Genomic DNA, 10,153 nt, shown 5'->3' with positions numbered 1-10,153 from the left:
ACAAATAAAGCTAGAAGCAAGCATATTTCTTTTGCTTAAACAGCAGTAAGGAAGCCACCGAAGCAAAGTGTGTGATGGGCTGGCAGGCAGCAGGGTGATAATTTCAGTGATGATATGACATGATAAATTGCCTCTGCTGTAGACAATTTTCACTCCAGAACAGAATTCATCCCCCACTCCCATCATATTGTTCTTTCCCACTGATGCGTATATCAGTTCTGTCAGCTCTGGAGCCTGAGCAGGACCAAGTTGGTCCTTTGCGGCTATAGCTCCAAAGATGCAAAACCAGGAAAGAAAAATAAACCCATAGAGCACAGCCTGCTTTTGGACAGCTTCTAAAATGTAAGCGTCATTATTTTGGTCCCATTTACATGTTGGCATTGAGAGTCCAGATACACCCGTAGCATAATACTCTTTTGAGACAAGGCAGCTTGAAAGGAGGCCAGAGCTGCCACACTGTGACCCTATGGAAGCCTGACTTGGAGTTCTAGCACCTACCAGATGTGTGAGTCTGAGCAATTCACTTCACTCTGCAGTGACTTTGGCTGATAATGATGTGTCAATGTGGGTTCATCAGTTGTAACAAATGTCCCATTCTGATGAAGGGTATTGACAATGGTGGGGGCCTATGCATGTATGGGAGCAGGAGGTATGTGGGAAATCTCTGTATTTTCCTCTGCATTTGCTGTGAACCCAAAACTGCTGTAAAAAATAGCCTTTCAAAAAATTCCAATAGAAGAATCTTAAAGTATTGCTTATACATTCCTGGGCCTATGATGTCTAGAAATTTTTGCTGGTACAACTGGAATTCTGATTGTATATCTCAGGAAGTCTCATCACAACCATGGAATTACATTCCAAGGAATACTCAAGGTTAGATTTTTATTAGGAATATTTTTATATTCCTCTTGGATGCTAGTACTGATCCACTGTTCAAGGGAGGAAATTTTGTCTTAACTTTGTACAGTTTCCATTTCCACTGCCTTCTAGAACTTTGTGCATTCCTTGCTAACCATCTTTCTGCATCTTTTTCATATATGGATGATAGATTAACTAGAGAGAGCAAGAGAGAGAGGGAGGGAGGGAGGATACAAATGGGAGGAGAAAACTTAGAGGCAGTGAGTATAGACAACTCTTTCAAGGAGCTTTAGTGTGAAATGAAAAAGAAAAATGAAAAATGGGGCAGTTGCCAGAGAAGGAAGTGAGTCAAGAGACCTGTATGATCACTGAAGGGGATGATCTGGTAGAGCAGGAAATGGCAGATTTAGAAGAGAGGAGGGAACTGTCAGAGCTGTGTCTCTGAGTAGGTGATAGCAGGTGAGAATCTAGGGAGGAAATGGAAGAGTTACCCTTAGATAGAAAACAGATACCTCTTCCAATGTAACTGATATGCTTGTGGGAGCTTTGGGAATTCCTTTTTATCTGCGGCTAGCTTCTATTTTCTCAATAAAATAGGAAACTAGGTCACCTACTGAGAGTGAAAATGGGGGAAGAGATGTCAGAGGTCTGAGGTGAGAGGAGTAGATGGGACATGGGCTTCCACAGGGGTTGGAGAGTGAATGTTGAGGAAAAATAGTTTGGTTGCCAGGCAACTCCAAGGACCCACTTGTGGTTAGTGGTCTTGAATTTAAAGTGAGACCAGATATCATGGTTTTGTGTTTTCCTTCAGCGAGCATTCAGCTGCAGGTGCAGAGAGGGGAGAGAGGTGAGCTTAACCAGGTTTGGGGTTTTGCCAAGTAAGTACAGAGGTGTGAGAAGGGCGGGAGGTTGGAGCACATACAAGGGAGTGATTACAGTGCTGGAGTATGGAATGCAAACTCTGTAAGGAGGGGAGAAGGGGCATCAATGGGGTGAAGGACAGCGAAAAAATAGTAGGATCAATGGATGATAAGTCTCATGGGGTCAAAAGATAGTTGGGAGGTGGGGGAGGGTGTAGCTCAGTGGTAAAGCGCATGCTGAGCATGCACAAGGTCCTGGGTTCAATCCCCAGTACCTCCATTAAAATAAATAAATAAATAAACTGAATTACCACCCCCCAAGAAAACCCCCCAAAAAGCCAAAAACCAGAAAACGATAGTTGTGGGGGAGCTGGACAGATAGGAGGTGCTAGTCTCCTATCTAGCCTTGGAAGGAGACACTGAAAATTTGGGTAGAAAAACTAATGACAAGGGTCTATGGTGTGATCATGGAATTGAGCAGCCGAGGTAGGGGGGTGGGGTTGCCACAATCATTGGAGGAAAGAGGGTCAAGGAACTGAGAGGCTAGGGGTGGACACTGGAGTGGCCATGGACGTATTAGTAGAAGACATTGTGGTTGTGGTGGCAGCCCCAGCAGATGTTGTTGCTACTGGGGGGAAGGCGACAAGTGCAGCTCTGTTGGCAGTTTGGAAGTCTCCCATTCAGAGAACTCTTCTTGGAATCTTGGGTCCAATGAGCCGCTCTGGCAGCTGGCGCCTCCCCTTCCCATCATGTGCATCCCGTTACTCTGCTGTGTTTCTTTAATGCAGTCATCGCTGTCTGAAAAGATCATGCTTATTTAGTTATTTTCTTCCTTATTGTCTGCCTCTTCCACTAGAATCCAGACTCCATGACTCCATCTTGTCCCATGCTTTATTCACAGGGCGCCCACAGTGCACTTAATAAGAGGCAGTTGAAAAATCATGAAAAAAAGAACGAATGACTTTTATCATGAGTGTGCCGCCTTCTCAGTGGACAGGAGGGCCCTTTAGGAAATCTTTGGAAAGCTGGGTGAGCAGAATGCATTTGGGGAAGGGTGAGCCCATGTCAGCTGGTGTTGAGGGTTTCTGTGAAGGGGGTTTTTGTGAAGTGCAGAGAGAAACCAGTTGTGAGTCCTCAATTTTGGTAGTGTGGCCACTTTTTTTCTCCTTCGGGAGAGTGTTGGGTGTTATGTGTTGAATGAACCTAGAATTCACCCAAGTGAACCCTCCCGCCCCCACACAGCCCACTGAGGCTTCATTCTTCGTTCCCAGACAGCAGAGGAGTAACGCTACCTTGGGCAGCCCGCCAACCTGCAAAATGTTGCCTTTCCTCCGGGCTCTATCTCCACCTTTTCACATCCCCCTCCTTTTTTTTTAATCTCCACTGGCTCCAATAAGGCTGCCACAGCCCCTGGCCGCTACTGAAACAGCTCCGGTCAAGGGCACCCATGACCTCCTGCACCCGAGTCCACAGTTGTTCCATTGTCTCTGCCTCGGTGCTTGCCAGCAACATGAGACATCCTCCCTGAAACGCTTTCTTGTCTCAGCTGCTGTGGAGATACCTCGGGCTTACCCCATCTGACTAGCTACTCCTTCTCCTCTGCTTGACCTCTAAATGTGGCCATGAGGACATCAGGGCTCAGTCTCTGGTCCTCTCCTTGTCTCTGCCTTCATCCTGTCTCTGACTATTTCCCTTGGCTTTGCCTCCCCACTGGCATACTGGCATGGCCTCCACCACCACCACTCCATCCACCTGCTGACAGCTCTTCCCATGCCAGGACTCTTCTCTGGGCTCCAGACTCCCATATTTCCATCTGCCTGCTAGACGTTGCCTCAAACTCAAATGGCCAGAACAGAGCTATTCATCTTGCCTCCACCCCATCACCAGATCTCAGACTCTCTCTCACCCATCTCTTTAAATGGCACCAGCATAGTTTAGTTACTCTGGCCAAAAACCCAGGTGGCACCATCGATTCCTCTCTCTCCTTCACCCCCCTTCATTTGGAAATCCCTCATCAGGCCCTGTGAGTCTTACCTTCTAAGTATCTCATGACTCCGTCCACTTTGTCTCCATCTGCCACCCTGGCCAAGCTGACATCATCTCTCACCTGGATGGCAGGACTCATCGCCTAACTGATCTTTCTGCCTCTGCTCTTGCTCCCCCACAGTCCAGTCCCCCCACTGCAGCCAGTTCAAGGGTCTTTTCAAAGCATAAATTGGATTATGTCTCTCACCCGCTCAACACTGTTTAATGGTCCTTCCATTGTCATCGGAATACAAATCCCAAATCCACAACGTGTCCATGTTTACCTCTCTGGTCTCCCCTGCCACAACTCCTCCCCATCCTTCAAACTCTGTGAATTTTTCTTGGTCCCTCAGATGTGCTTATGCACTGGGAGCACAGGCCCTTCACATATGTTGTCCCTCCTTCTCCCCACCTCACCTTCACCCTGTGGACCTGGCTGACTTCTCATCCTTCATGTCACAGCTCAAATGCCACTTCCTCCAGGAAGCCTACTCTGACCCTCACACTCAGCCCTTGGTGTCCTTGGTCTGTTTCCAGAGCTCTCTACATACTCTTCTGGTCATAGCATTGATCTGACTGCATGGTCACTGCCTATTTTCTGTCTCTCCATCTGGACTAGAAGCTCTGGAGTGCAAGGACCTCTTGTCTTTTGTGCCCCTCTGTATGCCATGTGGCTAGCTCGTAGTAGGCTCTTTTCACCAGCTCATCCTTACACCAGAATATTCTTCACCCTCATCTTTAAAAGTCTGGCTGCTCATCCTTCAGATCTCAGGTTCAAGGTCATCTCTTCATGGATGCTGTCCCTGATCACCCCAGCAGAGCTAGCCACCCAGTCGCTCTATCATATCACCCTACTTTCATTCTGTGCATTGCACTCGCTGCTCTTGGATACTGTCCTTGCTTGTGTGTTTCCCTTCTGTCTGTTCATCACCTGTCTCCCCCAGCAGGACCAGCCGCTCCATGGGAACAGGAACCTTGGCCCGTTTTGCCCCACGTTGTAGCACAGCACCTAGGTTAAAGCTTGGCAAATAGTAGGCTGAATGTGGGCTGAATACATTTGGATGAATTGAATGAATGAACCAATGAGTGAATGAATGAATGAACGAACGAATGAATGAATGACTCAAATTCTCAAGCGGAAGCTGTAAACTAAGAGAGGAGCTTGTGTAGCCTCCTCACAGGCTGGGGCCTTAGATGGGCATCAGTGGTTCCCTAGGGACTGTGGCCTCCATTCTCCAGCATGAATTGCCTCGGGCACTCATGAGAGGAGGATGCTGGGGAAGGCTCTTTTTTTTTTGATTTCCAAATGGGGCAGATCTTTGGTATGGAAAGAGGGAAAAATAGCCTCCCAGGGCCCCCCCATGGCCTGCTAAAGGAAGGGGCTGCCAGAGGGTGGCTTCTCAGAACTTCTGGTAGGTGCTGGACGCTGATTAATTGGTGACAAGTAAGACCTGGTACACAGATGTCACATGGATAATCATGAATATCAGCCAACCATTGGCGAATGAAGAGACCTAGGGCAGGACTGAACTGCCTGGATGTCTAATGGCCCTTTTGAACAGTCTCAGCTTTGCTGGAGGGCAGTGAAGAGGACTATTGGCCAACCAGCCCTGCATTCCATCATTCCATCTCCACCCTGCCTCAAATTGTCTTCAACCCTCTCACCTCCCCGCTTCCTGTCCTCCACCCTCAGGCGGCCAACAGCAAGAACAGAAAGTCATGACTCCATCTCCAGAAGCTCTGGCTACAGGAACGTGTCCAACCTACTAAACTGAGCTCCTCACTTCTGTGAATACTAAGAAGCAAATGTAAATGGAGGCCTGGCCAAGAGAACTTCCCCCCTCACTCAGCATCAAAATCGAGGTTCTGAGCAGTCCCACAAACATTTCTGAAGCCACCTCCTTTCCTTTTTTAAAACTGCAAACTAAAGCACTCTCTCGTGAAGAGCCTCCTCCCCCCTCCCCCCTTGGTGGCGAGCCATGCCAGTTTGGACACCTCCCAAGGACCAGACTTTTTATGCCAGACTTTTTATGAACAAAGCACAAGTTCCCTCAAATGCTGCCTGATTGATGAAAGTCCTGTGGGATTCGACCCTTAGAGGATTCACACCCAAAGACCACTCGATTATTAAGCACTGTCAGAGTAGACACTAGGACCCAAAATGTAAAACCAAACGCCCCGAAGTCCCATTTGCTTGCTGTTTCATATATTGTTGTAGGTAATTCAGTGCATACGATGTGCCCTCCAGTCCAAGGGACCCTGTGTGATGTTGTCAAACAATAGAAGACATAATTCTTACCCTTGAAAGGGTCCAGGGGTGGAGGGTGGGAAGGGATAGACTGGGATTTCAAAATTGTAGAATAGACTACACTGTATAGCACAGGGAAATATACACAAAATGTTATGATAACTCACAGAGAAAAAAATGTGACAATGAGTGTGTATATGTCCATGAATGACTGAAAAATTGTGCTGAACACTGGAATTTGAAACAACATTGTAAAATGATTATAAATCAATAAAAAAATGTTAAAAAAAAAAAAAAGAAAGGGTCCAGTGGGGCCAGATCATCATATGTGCCAAGGCCACATGTGTTAATGAAGAAACCTGTAGTGCAGACACACATGGTGTGACCAGCATTCTCTCTCCGCACCACCTCTGGGGAGTGCGCTGAGCTCTCCCGGGGTCCCCTGACACAAAAGGCCTGACTCTAAAACATCAGGACCAGGCCACCCTCCTCACCCAGGGCTGTTTTAAATTCTGGTCCCTGGATAGCTCAGTGGTAGAGCGCATGCTTAGCATGCATGAGGTCCTGGGTTCAATCCCCAGTACCTCCATTAAATAAATAAATTAAAAAAAAATTCTGGTCCCTGGAACAAGAAAATCTCAGAAGATGCAAAGAGCGTCCCAGACAACCCCCGCAATGGAGTGTTTGTTAACGGAGAGTCAACTGGAAATGGCCAGCCCTACCCTGGAGGCCGGGCGGGGTGGGATGTGAATCCAGGAGGAATTTCCACTTGTGGCTCCAGCCTAATCCTCCCTGCTTCTCAGTAATCCACTGGATCACACTCCAGCACGCAAGTGCGTTTACTTTAATGAGAAGTAGAACGAAAAACCTGGATCTGAGAAAGTCCCCTAGGAGGCCCGTGCCTGAGCTCTAGCTGTGCGGAAGTCAGCGAAGCAACTGTGAGCTCAGGAAATGGAGACGTTTTGTGTGGGAGGCAGTGGCTCTTGGGGGTGGGGGAAAGAAAGAAAGGACAACAGAAAAAGCAACTTGCTTAACTGGTTATCTTTTTGCTCCAGGGCTGGCCACACACTATCCCTGTTCCAGAATGAGCTTAAAGGAAAATGAGAAAGCAGAAATGTGGAGCAATAAGTAGGCATTTCATGGTTTGCAGAAACCACCAAGCGCCAGACCCCACCCCCCGCCCCAGCACACCGCGGTCTGGAAGGCAAGCGGGACCACCAAGGGTTGCCATGCCTACTGCCTCCACTCTCTCCCAGCAACCCCCGGCCTACCCACAGCACACCACATCCCGGCACCCCCGGGACACTTTCCCATCCAAACTTGGCTGTGAGAAATGGAGCTGAGCAAAGGACGCCCTTAACCCTGAGCCCAGGCTGTTTTTAGCCGAATGGGTCCAATGTACCAAACCACAGTGAAATCCACTGTGAGCAAAAGAGATGGGGAAATGGGGGACAGATGGGGAAGGCGTCTGCAGTGGGGAAGCAGTCCTGAAAGAGGGAGGAGAGAGCTGCCCCGCTGAGTGTGTCAGGTTTTGAGAAATCAAATGGCCCAAGCGCAGAAAACCTGCAGCAAAATCCCCAGAGGTGTTTCCATCATGTAACCTTGCCTCCCAATGCCGTGGGTGAGGCCATCTTGCCTGTGAAGACCTCGTATGTGGAGCACCTTTTAGGAAATTACCTTCAGAACCTGCAGCCAATTCCTTGGGATAAACTGAGTGCTAGATTGAATTTTTTGAAAAAAAGAATCGGTCAACATTTGATCTATGGCCACGAGGCAGATGTTCCAACAAGGCTGTACTGCTTTGGGTCCAAAAAAAGAAGGTGAAGGGAGTTGTCTCAGGTGTCACATAACCTGGCTCCGAGGAGCAGCCCCCTCGATGGCCCGCGTGCTGGCAGCCGTGTCGGAAGTTGTGTGCAGTCTCCCGAGGGGACTTCTTGTAAAGGCAACACTCAGTTACTGAATGTCAAAGCTCTGATGTCATTTAAGAACTATGAAAGCGCTGATATGCTTGTTAAAAATCCATCTCTGCTTTTTTGTGGTGCCAGGTGTTTGGGGAGGAGGGCCAGGGGCTGGGAGAGGCCACTAAAGTCAGATGCGCTTTCCCTGAAGGCTTCAGGGCAGGGCTGGGCCAACTTTCTCTGTCAGGGGTAGAGAGTAGTTATCTTCGGCTTCATGGGCTATGTGGGCTTTGTCACACAGGCTCAACTCCGCCTTGGCAGCACCAAAGCAGACTGTCTGCAAACCAGTGAGCATGGCTAAGTGCCAATAAAACTTTATTTGCAGAAACAGCTCAGACCGGCTTGGCTCTGTGGGCTGGATTTGGCCCGCAGTCCAGAGTTGGTGACCTCTGCCCTCTGCAATGCCATCGCGCATTTGCAGACTTCTTGTTCAGCATCTCCCAACTTGCTGAAAGGTAAAGGGATAAGCTGAGGTCCCTAGATGCTCATCATCGCTCCTCTTCCACCATTCTCAGTTTAATCCCATGATGTCATTCTGAAATGCAGTGGGTCACTGACAGGGTCACATTACTCAGAGAAAAACAGGATGTTTGACACCTAAAATATTCAGAACAAGGCCAGAGCTCATTGTGGCAAAAATGCTCTTATATACTGGGAAGCAAGGGAAGAGGGAAGGGAGCGATGGGCGGCCAAGAGGGGACAGCCTCTTGCGGAGGAGGCGCCCAGGCAGGGCTCAGAGGACCGGCCTGCTGCCCCCGAGAGCACACCTCCCCACACAGCTGTCACTCCAGGGGACAGATGACTTCATTTCAGCTCCCCCCCCAAATAAAGGGGGTAATAATCTCTCACTTGGGAGAAATACCATATGGTAGATGCTTTGAAACATTGTAAGAAAAGTATAAATTACTTAGAGAGGAAAGCTACTTCCAAAAGGCACGACATTTGTCTAGAAAAGGATCAGGCAGTTCCTTTGAAATACCATAGCTTCCTAGAAAATCGAGTCTAAACCAGTGGATTAGGTAATGAGCGGGGCATTCTCAGGGCAAATCAGCAGGGAGATTTGTGTCTTGTGTTTACATACCTTTAGTGGAGCTCAAATCCCCAACACTTACTCGCAAAGCCCTCCTGTGACCTGGTCCTGCTGAAATCTCCAACCTCAACGCCCAGCACCCTCTGTATTGTACTCCAGGCTCCAAAGTGTGGAACACAATGACTTCTAATTCCCCAGAGGCCCAGGGCCATGGGGTTTTGTGCCTTGGGGCCTTTGTTCATGGGGTTCCTTGTTCTAAAAGTTCCCTCTTGCCCTTCAAAAATTCAGCCTTCTTATTATGTATAAAATCAATCAGCTACAAGGATGTATTGTAAAGCACAGGGAATGGGGCCAATATTTTATAGTAACTTTAAATGGAGTATAATCAATAAAAATACTGAATCACTCTGTTGTACACCTGAAACTAGTATAATATTGCCCATCAACTATACTTCAATTAAAAAAGGTCAAAATCAGCCTCCTTTGGCTGTTCCCCAGCCCTCCCAAATGTGTCCAGCACCTCCTCTTCTGTGCTCACTAGGCCTCTTGTACATAATTGTCCCACAGTATTTACCACTCTATCAAGTCATTTGTTTGATTATATGATTTCCTCCACCAGACCATGAGCTCCTTACTATCTGCTACATCTGGATCTCCAGAGCCGAGACGCTGCTGGGCTCGTGGGAAGAGCTCCATAAGCATTTGTGGAATTGGATGTCCAACAGTAGGGGCGCCGTGTTGCCAGGTGTTCTCCTTTGAACCAGAGCTACATTTCCCAGGGTTTGCTTAAGTTAGGGTTCTAGGTTAAGGTCTCTAAAACAACCATCTGTAGCCCTGGTTCCTCAGCATGAAGCTTCAGTCAACTGAGTCACTGACATAGCTCTTATACGGACTTCAACCCAACTTTACCCCAATGCACCAAGCCTTCCAGTCCAATTACTGAGAGTCTCCCCGCCAGCTCCCATCTATCCTTCAGCCTCATCTCAATGTCTGCTCTTCTGAGAGGCTTTCCCTGGCTCCCCAGTCTCGGGTAGGTCTCCCCATTACTATGTCTTGGCACATAGTTCTTTTGCTTTATATCACTCATCAGAATCTGTAATGATTTCTTACATTTCTTTCCTTCTTTGTTGTCTGCCTCTCACTGGAGGGTTAGCTCCACGAGGACAGGGGCTGT

This window comes from Camelus ferus, chromosome X, assembly GCF_009834535.1.
Source record: "Camelus ferus isolate YT-003-E chromosome X, BCGSAC_Cfer_1.0, whole genome shotgun sequence".
Lineage (NCBI taxonomy): Eukaryota > Metazoa > Chordata > Mammalia > Artiodactyla > Camelidae > Camelus > Camelus ferus.
Note: the sequence above shows the minus strand (reverse complement) of the source record.